General features: G+C 39.8%; 1 long non-coding RNA gene and 1 other non-coding gene across 2 annotated transcripts; one reads left to right on the forward strand and one right to left on the reverse strand.

Moving 5' to 3' along the window:
• Window positions 1-3,025: 3,025 nt before the first annotated feature.
• Window positions 3,026-3,098, forward strand: TRNAK-CUU (transfer RNA lysine (anticodon CUU)). Its single transcript has one exon. It is a non-coding gene; the product is annotated as a tRNA-Lys (tRNA).
• An 11,656-nt stretch (window positions 3,099-14,754) lies between these two features.
• On the reverse strand, window positions 14,755-15,945 carry LOC112809353 (uncharacterized). The gene is made up of 2 exons (XR_003204566.2): window positions 15,313-15,945; window positions 14,755-14,911 (listed from the first exon to the last, which is right to left on the reverse strand). It is a non-coding gene; the product is annotated as an uncharacterized lncRNA (long non-coding RNA).
• Window positions 15,946-18,078: the final 2,133 nt, after the last annotated feature.

The raw sequence follows: 18,078 nt of genomic DNA on the forward strand, positions 1-18,078 counted from the left end.
TTCCTCAAATTATATTCCACGCTTTTAGTTTCTCTCCCATTCTCTGTGCTTACTGTTTTTTTCCTGCAACTTTAAAAGAGTTATGGTGTATTTAATCAACTGAATAATAAAAGTTAAACAAACATCTAAATATCAATAACAAGAAATAAAATCCGAGACATTTTTACTTACCTCTAAAGCTTTCGGGAGTGGAATACTATTCAAAATAAATTTTCATTTCTTTTATAGACCATATTTGGTAGAATGTTATACAGTTTTTAATAGATTCAAGTTACAGAATGATGCAGCTAGAACATTAAATAGGGAGTAGTGGAAAATTTACAGTTACATAAGTTAATGCAAAATTCCACTTAAAGTAATAGAAAAATTGGGCTCTGTACCAAATCATTTTACATTAATTTAGTTCAATTGTGCCAATTTAATATCAATTGATATTAAATGATTTCCTGTCTTAGGATTAGCTGAAAACTACTAATTTTCTGCTCCAAACATCACATTTATAGTACATGGTGCAAACAGTTTTTCATCTATTTTATAAATTCACATTCTCATCTGATTGTGTAGCAACTTAGACTTTAAACAATTTTATGCCTCGAAAAGTTCTGTTTGGTAAACTTATTTTCATCTTGTGAAAAATACCATTGAAGAAAATAACTGTAACTGGTATAACATCAGATAAAATTTTATAGCAAATTTATACTGATATTTAAGTGTTTCACAATAGCCTCTCTTTCTAGAGCTTATTCACAAGAATATTTATTGAGCCTTCAGCGTGTGCAAATCACAGTGCTATGTGCCCCAGTCCTATCCTAAGAAGTGAAATTTCTTTCATAGGATACTGAAAGATCAAAGAGTAAACCCTAGGAATTTGAGGACAAAGTGAGAAAATGCCATCAAATGAAATATGTAACTGACGTAAAATAAGCTTTAATTATTTGTAACCTATTCTTCATGAAAAAAAAAGTCCTTCGTAATATTGTAATGACAGAAGCTTTTGGTGCCTGATGAGAAATAAGAAAAAGGAAAGTTGAATATTTAGAACATTTGATGCTATTTAAGGGACAAGACACTATTTGATGCAATATTCTGGTCACTAGAAATGCACACCCAACAGTGTGGCAGAGATAATCTTCTAGCCTTACCATAATCTGAATAAAGCATCCCACAGTTCTCTTTAACTCCATCTATACAAATGGAGCAAGCTTCTTTTTTTTTCTTTTTAAGATTTGATTTATTTATTTGACAGAGAGAGACACAGCAAGAGAGGGAACACAAGCAGGGGGAGTGAAAGAGGGAGAAGCAGGCTCCCCGCTGAGCAGGGAGCTCGATGTGGGACTGGATCCCAGGACTCCTGGATCATGACCTGAGCCGAAGGCAGACGCTTAATGACTGAGCCACCCAGGTGCCCCTGGAGCAAGCTTCTGATTATAAAATAAGTTTCCTAGATAGCCTCCTACTCTAAGCAGCATGTATATATATTCTGTATTTTCTAACACCATTCTAAATGTGACCTAAAATCCAGAAGCCTGAAGATGGATAAATGAGTCCACAGAAATTTAAAATTATGTATATCAAAATACCATAAACAAAGTCAAAAGATAAAGTATAAGCAGAATATATCTGCTACATGAATGGAAAAGGCGTAATACATATGAAGAACTTTCACAAATAAGTAAGATAAAAATACTCCAATAGAAAAATGGAGAAAGGATATAAAAGAGTCAACTTATTGGATAAGAAATGCAGATGGCACCTGGGTGGCTCAGCTGGTTGAGCTTCCCACTCTTGGTTTCAGCTTAGGTCATGATCTGGTTGTGGGATTGAGCCCTACGTTGGGTTCTGCGCTCAGTGCAGAAGCTGCTTCAGATTCTTTCTCCCTCTTCCCTCCCCCTCTGCCCCTCCCCACTTAAACACACACACACACACACACTCTCGCTCTCTCTCTCTATATCTCTTATCTTTCTCTAAAATGAAATTTTTTTTAAAGATTTTATTTATTTATTTGAGAGAGAGAGAATGAGAGAGACGAGGGTCAGAGGGAGAAGCAGACTCCCTGCTAAGCAGGGAGCCCGATGTGGGACTCGATCCCAGGACTCCAGGATCATGACCCGAGCCGAAGGCAGTCGCTTAACCAAATGAGCCACCCAGGCGCCCTCTAAAATGGATTTAAAAAAGAAATGCAGATAGCTAATAAATACATAAAACAGTGCTCAACTAAATTCACCACTAAAGGGGCGCCTGGGTGGCTCAGTCGTTAAGCGTCTGCCTTCGGCTCAGGTCATGATCCCAGGATCCTGGGATCGAGCCCCGCATCGGGCTCTCTGCTCCGCGGGAAGCCTGCTTCTCCCTCTCCCATTCTCCCTGCTTGTGTTCCCTCTCTCGCTGTGTCTCTCTCTGTCAAATAAATAAATAAAATCTTTAAAAAAAAATAAAAAAATAAAAACAAATAAATTCACCACTAAGGCCTGCCAATTAAATACACTTTGCCAGCAGGTTGGCGGAGATGAAAAATTTTGGTAACACTCAGTGTCAGTGAAGAACTAAGAATTCTCATATATTGCTGGTGGGAATTGTTTAAAAACAAGGTATCTCATAACATACAAAGTGTAAAATTAGGGGCGCCTGGGTGGCTCAGTTGGTTGAGTGTCTGCCTTGGGCTCAGGTCATGATCCCAGGATCCTGGGGTCAAGCCCCCACATCGGGCTCCCTGCTCAGTGGGGGAGTCTGCTTTTCCCTCTCCCTCTGCCTGCCACTCTCCCTGCTTGTGCTCTCTCTGTCAAGTAAATAAATAAAATCTTAAAAAAAAAATGTAAAATTAGCCTAACACTTATATTTCTAGAAATCTATCATACAGATATGCTTGTACAAATTACACAAAGATCTATGTAGTAAAACTTTTATCATAGCTTTGTAATAAAGAGAAACTGAAAATAGAAATGGCATCATTTAGGGAATTGGTTAAAGAAATTATGATACGTCCATACAATGGGATCCTATTTCCATTTAAGCAATTAAGTACAGGGGCACCTGGCTGGCTCAGTTGGTAGAGCATGAGACTCTTGATCTCAAGGTTGTGAGTTCAAACCCCACATTGGGTGTGGAGCCTACTTAAAATTAAAAACAATTTTAAAAAGCAACTACATATTTATCTACTGACATCCAAATATGTCTAAGATATGTTGTTAAGTGAAAAATAATTTGTAAATAGCTTGTATAGTGTGATCCCATTTGTGAATATATATATTTATATACATATATGTGCTGACATATGCATAAAGCATTCTTGAAGAATATGTAGAAAACCTAACAATTACTTCTCAGGAAAGAGGTTGTGCAGGCTTCCAGGATTTGTCATTTTACTTTCACTTTATACATTGCTACCTTATGTGAATTTTTTTACAGTAAGGGGATATTACTTATGTAATTTTTAAGATCTAATACTGGTTACTATAGAAAACAATTTGGCACTTTCTGATAAAGTTAAGCATATACTTACCATATGACCCAGCAATCTTGGTCTCTTAGTCCTGAGCATTTATCCTAGAGAAATGAAAATGTATGTTTACCCAAAAACCTGCATACAAATGCTCATAGCAAATTTGATCGCCAAAAGCAAGAAACAATCCAAATGTCCATCAACCGGCAGATGGTTGAACAAACTGTGGTATGGTCATACAATGGAATACTACTCAGCCATCAAAAGGGTTACTGATACATGGGACATCTTGGCTGAACCTCAAGAGCATTATGCTCACTGGAAAAAGCCAATCTCAAAGAATTACACATCGTATGATTCCATTATGTAATATTCTCAAAATGTCAAAATTACAGTGATGAACAGATCAGTGGTTGCCAAAGGCTAGGGTTGAGGAAAAGGTGTGACTATTGATGGGTAACGGGAGGGGGTTTCTTTGCAAAGGTGAAACAATTGCGTATCCTGATTGTGTGTTTACTTAAATCAACACATTATAAAATTTCATAGAACTACAAACACACATACACACAACTGCATGAAAAAATGAAATTGGATAAGGTCTGTACTTGAGTTAATAGTACTGTATCAATGTCAGTTTCCTGGGCTTGACAATGTACTATGGTTATATAAACTATTACCATTGGGATGGGGTGCCTGGGTGGCTCAGTCGTTAGGCGGCTGCCTTTAGCTCAGGTCATGATCCCAGGGTCCTGGGATCGAGCCCCGCATCAGGCTCCCTGCTCCGCGGGAAGCCTGCTTCTCCCTCTCCCACTCCCCCTGCTTGTGTTCCCTCTCTCGCTGTGTCTCTCTCTGTCAAATAAAGAAATAAAATCTTTTAAAAAAAATAAAAATTAACTTACCTTCAGGAAAGCTGCGTGAAGGTTACATGAGAATTCTCTATTATTTCTGCAACTTCTTGTGAGGCCTAAACTATTTCAAAATTAAAAAGTTGTCATAAAAAATTGAATGCTGGGGGCACCTGGCTGGCTCAGTCAGAAGAGCATGTGACTCTTGATCTCAGGGTCATGAGTTTGAGCCCCACGTTGGGTGTAGAGATCACTTAAATGAATAAATAACTAAAAACTTGAAAAAAATTTAATGCTGGTAATAAAAAAAAATCTCTGGTTAGTGGAAAGGTAATTACTCCATTGTAAATTAATAAACTGAATTTCTAGTTTTTGTGAACTTTGATATAGTGATTTAATTTCTGAAATCCTTATCATAACCCCTGTATGAATTTGTATGATTAAAGGCCTGATACTTGGACACTAAGGAGTACACTTTGGACCTGTGGCGTCAACAGGAAGTAGACATACCAATGAGCCTTGTCCCAAACGAATAGCTGGCGTCTTCTAAGACATCCCAAATACCGTATTATTGAATTTGCTGATATTTTTTCACTCTGAATAACATACAATATTTCCAGTATGAGTTAATGGAACTGAAGCTGTATCTGTATACAAAAGATTGATTGTCTCTCACATCCAACTTCTCCCATTTCTCGTCTGAGCTACAGTAATAGACCCATGTCCAGTTTCTTTTGCATCCAATCCAGTACTGATTAGAATACCACCTTACTGGGGCGCCTGGGTGGCTCAGTTGGTTGGGCGACTGCCTTCAGCTCAGGTCATAATCCTGGCGTCCGAGGATCGAGTCCCGCATCAGGCTCCCTGCTCAGCAGGGAGTCTGCTTCTCCCTCTGCCCCTCCCCCCCTCATGTGCGCGCGCGCGCGCGCTCTCTCTCTCTCCCTTTCTCTCTCTCAAATAAATAAAATCTTTAAAAAAAATCTTTTAAAAAAAAAGAATACCACCTTACTGGGGCGCCTGGGTGGCTCAGTTGGTTAAGCGACTGCCTTCGGCTCAGGTCATGATCCTGGAGTCACGGAATTGAGTCCCGCATTTGGGCTCCCTGCTCGGCGGGGAGTCTGCTTCTCCCTCTGACCCTCTTCCCTCTTGTGCTATTTCTCATTCTCTGTCTCTCAAATAAATAAATAAAATCTTGAAAAAAAATAGAATACCACCTTACTTCCTACTGTTATGCTTACTTACTTGCTCCATTCTTCTTTTAACTTACTCGCTTGCATACTCTCTTACTGGCTCAGTAGGCCTACAACAATGCTCTTCGAATGTTAATGTGCTTAAGGATAATCTGGAGATCTTGCTTAAGTACAAATTGTGATTCAGTAGGTTTGAGGTTCGGGCGGGACCTGAGATTATGCATTTCTTTTTTTTTAAAGATTTTATTTATTTATTTGACAGAGAGACACAGCGGAAGAGAGGGAACACAAGCAGGGGGAGCAGGAGAGGGAGAAGCAGGCTTCCCGCGGAGCAGGGGGCCCGATGCCGGGCTCGATCCCCGGATGCCGCCGGGATCATGACCTGAGCCGAAGGCAGACGCTTAACAACTGAGCCACCCAGGCGCCCCAGAGATTCTGCATTTCTAACAAACTCCCAGGTCATGCCAAGCCCACGCAGCTGGTCTAAAGTCCACACTTTGAGTGTGAGGGCCGGAGGAACAAAGTACAAACTCTTTAGGGTAACTTTCAGTGCCTTCCACGGTCTTACCAAATCTCACCGCTCATAACTCTGAACTCTGCTGGGGCAATGTCTGTATAGGTCACTGTTTATCCCCAGCACTTAGTATGGAGTCTGAAACAGGATAGGTGCTCAAAAAATATTTGTTGAATGATTAAAGGAATGAAGGAATAAACTAAACAAACTCCCTCCAGCTCACATACCATACTTCCTGGCCAAGCTAAATTACCTCCCATTTTCCTAGTACTTTCCCTCCTCTGTACATTTGCTCACACTCTTTTCTCTCCTTTCCCAAGATTTGCCCTATTCAAATTCTCTTCATCCTTAAATGCCCGGTTTAAATGAGAAAATCTCCATGAAGTCTTCCTGATGTCCCAATATAGAAATAATCTCATATTATGAGGCTTATCCCTACCAGATTTCAAATGCCTTGCAAATAATAATCATAATAGTATTCGTATTTTGTTCACATTTGCTATAACCACCATGCCTAGCACAAATGTTAGCAAAAGCAGAAAATCAATGTTTATTAAATTAAAACGGGAAAATAAAGAATTTTCCAGATCAGCACTTATGTATTAGAACTTTTTGTGATGATGGAAATTTTTGTAATCTGTGCTGTCCAGTATGATACACACAAGTAGCTATTGAGCACTTGAAATGTGGCTACAGTGACTGAGGAACTGCATTTTTAATTTTAATTAATTAAAACTTAAATGTAAATAGCAACATGTGACTAGTGGCTATGTACTGGACAGTAGCTATCTAGACAATTTTAGTTACCAATTGTTCTTCATTCAATAGTATTTACTGAGTACCTCCTAGGTGCCAGACACAGAATAGGCTAGGGGCTGGTGATACAAAGATGAATAATTCATGGTGCTTGACCTCAAAGAGCTTGCAACCTATTAAGAAAAGATAGTCAGGATCAAATAAATCCAATCAAGTGTTATAGGTGCTATTATAGAAGATTGACAAAATAGAATGTGTGTACAAAGGTGAATGTGGGCATGAGTCAGAAAAGGCTTTATAAGGGAGTTAAGAGTTGAAATTACATAGTGTTCATTAGGCAAACAAAAGATAAAGAGCTTTGCTCTGGGAGGAGTATGAACAAAGGCATGGAAAGTCAAAACAGAGAGCCCCTCTCCTGGAACCACAGTTTGTTTGGCTAACAACTAGGAAGTGGATGGCAGAGAGCTCTATTAAAAGGAGAGCTGGAGAAGTTTATGCTGGAGACAGACGCAAGATCCCAATTGCAGCCCCACCCCCACCCCGAATGCCCATGCTAAGGAAGGAGCTTGCTACCTATAGGCAATGGGGTGCCATGGAAGCTCAGTTTGAAATTTTTTTAAGAAAGATGTCTCTGCTTGATGGAGGGATAGACAATCTAAGAAGTTGTAGCCAGGGCACAAGGGTGCAAGAGCACCTGACACGGGATCCCAAACAGATCAGGTTCAGCCACTTGCCACTAACAAAATCCAAAGGCAGAGAAAGGGGTGGTGATAAGAAAGGGATTTATTTCAGAGAGGCCACCACCAGGAAAACAGCAGACTAGCTTCTCAGAGACTGTCTCTAAAGTGCTGAAAACCCTTCCAGGTTCCTATAAGGAAAATGTGGGACAAAGGTCGGTGGGTACATGCTGGTGGGTAGGAAAGGTCAGGTTGATCATTGTCTTGGGGTCAGTCATGCAGGGTCTTGCTGGCTCAGGGCGGTCCTTATTGCTTGAGGGGAAAGTTTCAGTTCCCATCCCAGGATGCTTTGCCCACCGGGTCTTTTGCCTGAGTTAAGAGATAAGCTGGAAAGGAACTTAATCAATTAGAAAGTTTAAGGTCAAAATGGAGGTAGTTGAAGTCCTCTTTCAAGGTGATGGAGCTTGGACTGAACAGTGGAAGTAAAAATGTAGTCAGGGTCTAGATAGGGTACATGTGCTTTTTGGTCTGAAATGAGATGATAATTACACTAAGCATCTTTGTTTTGTCTTTATTTGATAATCCATTCAATTTTCCTTTTTTTTTTTTTTTTTTTGCATATAGAGACATAGCTTTTCACTGGCCAGATCTCCATGGAAGCAAAGTAGAAACTTAGTATGAATATCAGGAAATTTCAAGGAAAAAACTACCTTCTGACTTCTGCTTAAATCATTTGAGAAATACTAACCAAAATAATCCATCCCTATCAGTAGCTAATTCTTTCATCACTCAGTGCTGGCACTGGTCCTAGTTATTTGTATCAAGTAGTTAAACATGTCATAGGATTTGTTGTGTAGACAGATGACATTGGCATTATTTTTTGAGTGCCAACATTTAATAAACAACAACAAAAAAGACTTACCAAGGCACAGGCAGACCTATCAACTCAGACTTATGGATTATTTTTTTTTAAGATTTTATTTATTTATTTGACAGAGCACAAGCAGGGGGAGCCCACTGAGCAGAGAGTCTGACATGGGGCTCAATCCCAGGACCCCAGGATCATGACCTGAGCCAAAGGCAGACGCTTAACCAACTGAGCCACCCAGGCGCCCCTTATGGATTATTTTAAAGGTCCTATTGTGATGCAAGATTTTTCTATGTGTTCAGGAGACATTTATCAGTTTACACCTGTACCCATTCAATGATTACATTATTCTTCTTTTTGTTTGTTGCTGTTGTAGAACTCTTTGGTGGGCATTATTTTTTATAGAAATAGCACTAATTTTGGAAGCAGAATCATCGTTGTTGCAGAAAAACAGACATCCACACACCCCAAAATAAACATTTTTTTACCTATTTCCCTATATAACTGAAAGTGATTTGGTTAAAATTAGCATTGCCCAGGATCTCCAATAAGACCGTCTTTCTTTTTTTAAGACTCCCTTTTATTGGCACTCATACAAGCTTATAAAGCCAAGATCAGGGACACCTGGGTGGCACAGTCCGTTGGGCATCCAACTTTTGGTTTTGGCTCAGGTCATGGTCTCATGGTCTTTAGATAGAGCCTACATCAGGCTCTGAACTGAGTGTGGAGTCTGCTTAGGACTCTCTCTCCCTCTCCCTCTGCCCCTCCCCTCCTCTCTCTTCTGTGTATGGGGGGGGGTGCTTTTAAAAAAAGCCAAGATCATATTTATGCCTAGGAGGGACACTAACATTAATAACAACAAAGACTATTCCTTGAATTTAAGTGTATTTGGTATTAGTAACTACCAACATTAAGTAAAATTCAAACACTTGATCCACTGTAAGCATTTGATGTCTATCATTGGTAGCATGTTTACTGTTACATGCTGATAGCACTTCTAGTGTTAGACACTAGAAATTAACGTTAGAACTGCTTGTGGAAAGATTAAGAGGTGTGAAGAAAAGATGAAGGGAGAATTGCAAAGTGGAAGAAGAAACTTCTGAGAAAATACATTTTATCCCCCAAATAGAGATAACACTGGATTAGATTCCGGACCAAACCCTTTTTTTAAGCTATAAAGGGTATTATTGGGACAATTGGCAAAATTTGAATAAGGTCTAATAGATTATGTAATAATATTGGGGCAATGTTAATTTCCTGATTTTGATAGTCATATTGTAGTTACCAGGAGATTGTCTTCATTTTTTTTCTTTTTAAGTGATCTCTACACCCAATGTGGAGCTCAAACTCACAACCCTGAGATGAAGAGTTGCATGCTCCCTGACTGAGCCAGCCAGGTGCCCCAGATGTCTTTATTCTTGAGAGATACACACTGAAGTATTTAAGGGTAAAAGGGGCATTATGTCAACAACTTATACTCCGATGGGTCAGAAAGAAAGGTAAATATATTCCTTATATGCATGGTACATATTATGGTGGTATGCTAGAGCCTGCTACCACTGACTCACAAGAGCTGAGTGTGCACGTCTTCCCAACTCCAGTTAGTGACCTCACATTGGGATCTTGAACTCGGACATGGTGAGAGCATTTACACCATGAAAATCAGCAAATGCAAGAGATCAGGGCTATTTTCCCCCATGGAGAGCCAGTTGTAAAAATATATTTGCCATGGATCACAATCAAAGATAATGTCCAGAGTCATGAAATTTTTTGTGTTATAACTGATAGACTTAATAGAATTCTATTTTGCTTTTAACCTGAGTTGGTACATTAAAAAAAAAAAACCTAGTGATGTTAAATACTCAAAAATTATAATAATAATAATAGTATATTTTAATATGCCATCCTCTAATCATCTGAAAATACATTTCAAATTTATCCACCCAAGAAAGTAGGGAAATACATATATTTTTCTACTTTCGCAGTTTTTTACTGTACACTACAAACTCATATCGGGCGCCTGGGTGGCTCAGTTGGTTAAGCAACTGCCTTCGGCTCAGGTCGTGATCCTGGAGTCCCGGAATTGAGTCCCGCATCGGGCTCCCTGCTCGGCGGGGAGTCTGCTTCTCCCTCTGACCCTCCCCCTTTCATGTGCTCTCTCTCTCTCTCTGAAATAAATAAATAAAATCTTTTAAAAAAAATAAATAAATAAAAGCAGTCATATCTAGCTGTAGGAACCAATTTAGTTATGCCCAAACACTGCTCGCCTCCCAAGCATCTGAATCCTTCATGGGACTTTGTAAAGCTTCATGTTCTCCTTAACATCTCTCTTGAATACTATAATCCACACTGGTCCCTTCCTTACAGTTCATAGAATTGTCTAGAAGATACATAGAAGAGCATCCAGACCAAACACTTCATTTTTCAGAGGAAAAGCTGAAAAGTCAAGAGATGAAGTCCCCACTATAACACATTGTCCAGTGACAGAGCTAGGAGCAACACTCTAGTCCTCTCATCTCCAAGCCCTGGGCTATTTCTCTATACCACTAGGGAACACACTTTCCAGACCACATTGAGATACTGGATCATAGTCTTCTGCTTCCTGGCCAAACTTAGTATGCTTACTCATTTTGAGAACAGGAACATCTATCCAGCACAGTAGATAAGTAAAACTTGGTGCTTAATAGACATTTGATATATCCATTAGTTTGGAATGCCTTTCATAGACACTTTTTTTTTCAAAGGTGCTTTTAGATTTATTTACGAAGCCATAAAACCTGACATATATTTTCTTAGAGCTGTAAATGAAGAGCTGGCTACCAACAATGAAAGTAGATGACTTGTTTCACAGAGTGTGGGACATCCAAATGTCTAGGTGCCAAATCATAAAATGAGATCAGCTTTGGAATCTCTACTGAGGTTTTATTTTTTCAGATTTAAATATGGTTTATAGAACACTTTGAGAATCAATTTAAAGTCACTTCACAAGGCAAAACATTATAGCTATTTAGATATTCTTAAAAGAAAAGTGTATCAATTACTGGCACAAGAAAATGCAAAAAATAAAGGCTATCAGAAGTTGTGTGAAAAAAAAGTTGTTCCTATTTTGAAAAAATAACACTTCCCTACAATCTTCAGGATGAGAAAATGATAAAATTTGAATAAATTTTCAAAAGGACTACCAGATGAAACTTGATGAGGTTAGTAGTCTGAGATCCCAGTCATCAGAGACATTTCAACTGGGATCTTTATTCCTTTATGAGTTGTTGGAAACATTCTTAAGGTTTACAGCCTACCATTCAGCAAGTTAAAACTAATACGACACCCACTTAACCAATTCAGTCTCTTCCCAAGAAGAAATAACAATTTTAGAGTTTGAAAAAACATTCATTAGTTACAGCTGTTGTGACATAGACTTCAGAAACCTTTGAGGTATAATGACCTTTCAAGTACAATGATCAATCACTATGTATAAAAAAAAAACCCTGATTTTATACAAAGCATAAGAAATGGCATGCTGTTTGATTGGAGGTTAGGGTCTATGCTTCAGTTTGCAGATAGCAGTATGTAAAAATTAAAAGGTGATCAAAAAATAATAAGACCAGTGTTTGCTTTCATGACATCATCACTTCAACCAAATTGTAATTCTGATGCTCAAGAGGGTAGCTGCAAATGTTTAGAAAGTCACAAACACTATTGGTTTTTTAACATATATATTTTTTAAGATTTTTATTTATTTATTCATGAGAGACAGAGAGAGAGGCAGAGGGAGAAGCAGGCTCCCAAGGAGCAGGGAGCCCGATGCGGGACTCGATCGCAGGACTCTGGGATCATGACCTGAGGTGAAGGCAGACGCTTAACCATCTGAGCCACCCAGGCGCCCAACATATTTTGTTTTTTAAGATTTTATTTATTTATTTGTCAGAGAGAGAGTGCGTGCACACACAAGCAGGGGGGGTGGCAAGCAGAGGGAGAAGCAGGCTCCCCGGGGAGCAAGGAGCCCGAGACAGGACTTGATCCTAGGACCCTGAGATCATGACCTGTGTGGAAGGCAGACGCTTAACTGACTGAGCCACCCAGGCATCCCTTAACATATTTGATATATCTTTTATTCAACTATAATTAATATGCAGTGTTATATTAGTTTCAAGTGTACAATAAGAATCGATTTTGAAGACTTTGAAATGGATGAGACACATAGTTCCTTTGCCTGTGAAAAAGAAATCAAAGCCATATTTTCTAAAAACGTTATCTTTCTAGAAAGTTAAAGATGATGGGTGCCTGGCTGACTCAGTCAGAAGAGCATGCAACTCTTTTTTTTTTTTAAAGATTTATTTATTTATTCATGAAAGACAGGGAGAGAGAGAGAGAGAGACACGCAGAGGCAGAGAGAAGCAGGCTCCCCGCCGAGCAGGGAGCCCGATGCAGGACTCGATCCCAGGACCCTGGGATCATAACCTGAGCCGAAAGCAGACGTTTAAACAGACTGAACCACCCAGGCGCCCTTTTTTTTTTTTTTAAGATTTATTTATTTTAGAGAGAGAGAGAACACACAAGCGGGGGGAAGGGCAGAGGGAGAGAATCTCAAGCAGACTCCCCAGTGAGTGCAGAGCCCCTCTTGTGGCTTGATCTCAGGATTCTTGGGTCATGACCTGAGCAGAAGTCAAGAGTTGGACACTCAACTGACTGAGCCACCCAGGCACCCCTAGAGCATGCAACTCTTATTTGCGGGGTCGTGAGTTCAAGCCCCACATTGGGTGTAGAGATTACTAAAAAAATTAAAAAAGAGAAAGTTAAAGATGAAGAACTCTAGAGAAATTCTCATATAGATGTGCACCAAAAAAATGTACAAGAATGTTCATTACAGTACTTTTTATAATGGAAACAACCTAAATGTCCATCACAGAAGAGGAGATACATTGCTGTATATTCATATGACAGAATGCTATGCAGTAGTGAAGATGAACTAATGCTACATGTATCAACATGGCTAAATCTCAAAAATGTTATGTAAAAAAACAAAGCAAGGTGCGGAATAATAGATAACACATTATGCTTAGTTTATCATGCTCTAAGTGCTTTATATGTATCAACTTATTTAATCCTTAAGACAACATTACAAGGTAAGATTTTTCTGAATTTCCATTTTATAGATGAGAAAATTGAGGCACAGAGAGATGAAGTAATTTGTCCAAGGTAACATAGCTAGTAACATGTAGAGCAGATGTTCCAGACCACCTCTGGCTCCAGTGCCGGCGCTCTCATGCACTGTGTACTGCCTGTACTACTGATTAAACTTAAAATATGCAAAACAATGTCCTATACAGTTTATGGATAAACACCTTGTGGTAAAAATAAGAAAACATTCATGGAAATGAAAGTCATCAGGTCCATGATGTGGCTCCTTCTGAGGAAGGGAGATGGGAAATGAATGGAGGCAGGAAATTTCAACTATATCTGTAAAGTCACATTTCCTTCTTTTTTTAAAAAGGATCTTCAGTAAATATGGGAAACTTTTAAGATTTGACAACACTGGGCAATAAGTATATGGGAGTTTATAGTATTATCCTCTATATTTTTCTGTATAAGTAAAATATTTCACACTTTTTTAAAGATCTACTTTTTTATTTATTCGAGAGAGAGCGATCGAGCAAGCATGGGGGAGGGGCAGAGGGAGAGGGAAAGAGAAGATCTCAAGCAGATTCCCCACTGAGCATGGAGCCCAATGCAGGGCTCGATCCCATGACCCTGAGATCATGACCTGAGCTGAAATCAAGAGCCAGACTCAACAGACTGAGCCACCCAGGTGCCCCCATTTGATAATCTGAAAACAAGTTTTGGGGTGCCTGGCTGGCTCAGTCAGAAGAGCATGAGACTCTTGATCTCGGGGTCATGAGTTCAAGCTCCATGTTGGGTGTAGAGAATACCTAGAAAAAAAACAAAACAGGGGTACCTGGGTGGCTCAGTTGGTTAATCATCCAACTCTTAATTTTGGCTCAGGTCATGATCTCAGGGTCCCGAGATGGAGCCCTGCCTCTGGCTTCCTGCTCAGCGGGAAGTCTGCTTCTCCCTCTCCTTCTGCCCCTCCTCCTGCTTGTGTTCTCTCTCTCTCAAATAAATAAATAATCTTTAAAAAGTAAATAAAAAATAAAAACATTGGGTTCTACAAATAAATAATGAAAACTTCACAATAAAATATTACTAGCATACATTCCTATAAGTACCACATATACAGTTTCTTGACAGACCATGTTTAAGTTCAAACCAGAAGTCCACATAACCATTTGGAATTCCTTAAATGCAATACTGTTGTTTTATACTTTTAAGTTACATTGTTTTTAAAAAGTTATAGTTAATCAAGGGAAAGGAAGAATTCTGAAATCAGCTTTCAGAAGTATCCTGATAAATGAATAGGTTTGAAAAAAAATATTCAAAAAAAAAGAAAGAAAGAAAAGAAAAAATATATGATTCTATTTGGATAATAGGGCATTTTATTTGTGTAACAACTAATATAACATTTTTAATTTAAAGGTCAAACCATTGATTTGAAATGTGGCAGAGGACCCCCCCAAAATCTAAGATGCAGTAGCCTTTTCTTCTTTTGGCAGAAAGTGGGTTTCAGCTTCTGTTGACAAGAGAAACACTTTTATTGCTATTTTCCCCTTTTAAGTAAAACAGAAAATCCCCCAAGTAGATTTCATGTCAATACAAATTTCCCTAGAAATAGTCAAGAGATGGGTCACCTGGGTGGCTCAGTCATTTAAGTGTCTACCTTGGGCTCAGGTCATGATCCCAGGGTCCTGGGATCAAGCCCCACATTGAGCTCCCTGCTCACCGGGGATTCTGCTTCTCCCTCTCCCTCGCTTCTCCACCCTGGCTTGTGCTCTCTCTCGCTCGCTCGCTCACTTACTCTCTCCCAAATAAATAAAATCTTAAAAAAAAAAGAAATAGTCAAGAAAGCTCAGGATTATATATTCATATGGTTCCCCCCACCTTTTAATTTGTTTCTGCTTCTCTCTTACTTACATATTTCCAAGCACATTTTCCCTGTCCAGAAGAGTTATCCCCATCCTTCAACCTGGGAGTGAGAGGAATTTTCCACTGCAAATGTTGCTGTCTATCAACTGTGCCCGTAAATTATGTTTCTGAAGCACTGATTCTCCATGATTTCCAAAGCAGTATTCAGTCCACACCCAAGGGGTCAACTTTTGGCACATCCTCAAATCTTGAAAGTAATATGGAGTTAATTACCATGTTCATGAGACATTGGTTTCTCCCTCTCTCTTTCTCCATGCTTGTGAGTTCACCCCTTTGGCATGGAAGATTTGAGAAAAGAAGGTGAGAAGGAAAAATCAAAATATGATACCTTTAATTTCTATGTCCTAACAAGGGGCTCTAAGTTCTTTTCTTTTATAATGCTGCATTTGCCTTTGCAACTTCCCTTCGCATTGTGTGTGTGAGAGCTACGGAGAATGAGGCAGTCACTTACCCTTCCAGTTTCATTATCTAGTAACTGGGAATAGTAAGACAGGCTTGACATGCTTTGGTTCTTTGAAGATAAAGTTACTAAATACAATACATGAATCCATTCTCCTTTTAAAAAATCAGAACATTAAAAAGGATAAAGCTGGGGCGCCTGGGTGGCTCAGTCGTTAAGCGTCTGCCTTCGGCTCAGGTCATGATCCCAGGGTCCTGGGATTGAGCCCCGCATCGGGCTCCCTGCTCGGCGGGAAGCCTGCTTCTCTCTCTCCCACTCCCCCTGCTTGTGTTCCCTCTCTCACTGTGTCTCTCCCTGTCAAATAAATAAAATCTTTAAAAAATAAAAAAATAAAAAATAAAAATTTATAAAAAGGATAAAGCTAAAATCTCTATTGGTTAGGGCTCTCCAGGGAGACAGAACCTGCAGCATATCTATCTATCTATCTACACATATGTCTATATAGATACTAATGCATGTGTATGTGTATGTGTGGAGAGAAAGACAGAGAAAGACAGAAAGAGAGGGAGAAACTGGACTTATTATTTTTTTTAAAGATTTATTTATTTATTTATTTGAGAGAGAGAGAGAATGAGAGTTAGAAAGCACGAGAGGGAAGAGGGTCAGAGGGAGAAGCAGACTCCCTGCTGAGCAGGAAGCCCGATGTGGGACTCGATCCCGGGACTCCAGGATCATGACCTGAGCCGAAGGCAGTCGCTTAACCAACTGAGCCACCCAGGCGCCCTGGACTTATTATTTTTTTAATATTTTATTTATTTATTTATTTGAGAGAGAGAGAGAGCATGAGAGGGGGGAGGGTCAGAGGGAGAAGCAGACTCCCCGCTGAGCAGGGAACCCGATGCGGGACTCGATCCCGGGACTCCAGGATCATGACCTGAGCCGAAGGCAGTGCTTAACCAACTGAGCCACCCAGGCGCCCGAAACTGGACTTACTATTAAGAATTGGTTCAGCACACGGTACGTGGCTGGCTCAGTCGGTGGAGCGTGTGACTCTTGATCTCAAGGTTGTGAGTTTGAGCCCCAAGTTGGGTGTAGAGATGACTTAAAAATGAATGAATGAATGAATGAATGGTTCAGCACAATTATGGAGGTTGAGAGTCCCAAGATCTGCAGTTGGCAAGCTGGAGATTCAGGAGAGCTGACAGACTGGAGACCCAAGAGGAGCTGGTGTTTCAGTCTGAGCTGCTTAAGCAAGGAAGCCAGAGGAAGGGTCAGCCTTTCTGTTCTATTCAGGCCTTCTACTGATGAGGGCCACGCACATTGCGGAAGGCAAGCTACGTGACTCAGTCTACTGATTCAAATGTTAATCTCATTCAAAAACATTCTCATAGACACATCCAGAATAAGGTTTGGCCAAACATCTGGGAACCCTGTGGTCTAGTCAATTTAACACATAAAGTTAACCATCACAGACCCTCCTGCTGGCCACCTTCCCAACTTGTTCCCCTCCCTTCTTCCCATAGAGAAACATTTTTTAGTTTGATGAGCATTCTTCCAGATAAATCTTTTTAAATACTTTTACTAAATAGGAATAGAAAAATACGTAGCATTGTAGTATGTTACATAAATGGTATCATGCCATTCATATCCCTTTTTTATAAAAAAGATTTTATTTATTTATCTGACAGAGAGAGCACAAGCAGGGGGAGCAGGAGAGGAAGAAGCAGGCTCCCCACTGAGCAGGGAGCCCAATACGGGACTCGATCCCAGGACCCTGGGATCATGACCTGAGCCAAAGGCAAACGCTTAACTGACTGAGCCACCCAGGCTTACGATCAGGGGGCTAACATCAGCAGACAAGTTTGGTGGAAGTGTGGAGGATGGACAATGGGGCAAGACTAGTCTCATGGGAACCTGCCATAGGCGGTGACACTAGGTCAGAGGAGAGACGAGGAGGTAGACCCTGGACTAAAGCTATGGAGGGGTAGACAGGATTCAAACTCAGGTTTATTAGGATGCAAAATATATGTGCTTTCCACAACCAAGCCACCTTTCAGTGTAATTATTTCATTATATTTCTAGGTGTCATTAATATCTTCATTCTAGTCAAACATACCTTTTTTAGACAGCCTTTTTGTCCCTCTCTGGTTTACCTTAATAGTGGGCTTCATTTCATTTCTTACCTTGATGGGGAGGAGTTAAAGGAACAATTAAACACTTGCTGTTATCTAGTACCTTCTTCATTCCACCATTGTATATTTTCGCTTAATAAAATGATTTTGCTTGCATTTTTTAAATGGCTGACAGAACATCAGTAAACAGAAAATGTATCACCAATGAGCAGTCCTCTGTTC

Source organism: Callorhinus ursinus, unplaced genomic scaffold, assembly GCF_003265705.2.
Source record: "Callorhinus ursinus isolate GAN/ISIS: 27379988/994484 unplaced genomic scaffold, GSC_fseal_2.0 scaffold33, whole genome shotgun sequence".
Taxonomy (NCBI): domain Eukaryota; kingdom Metazoa; phylum Chordata; class Mammalia; order Carnivora; family Otariidae; genus Callorhinus; species Callorhinus ursinus.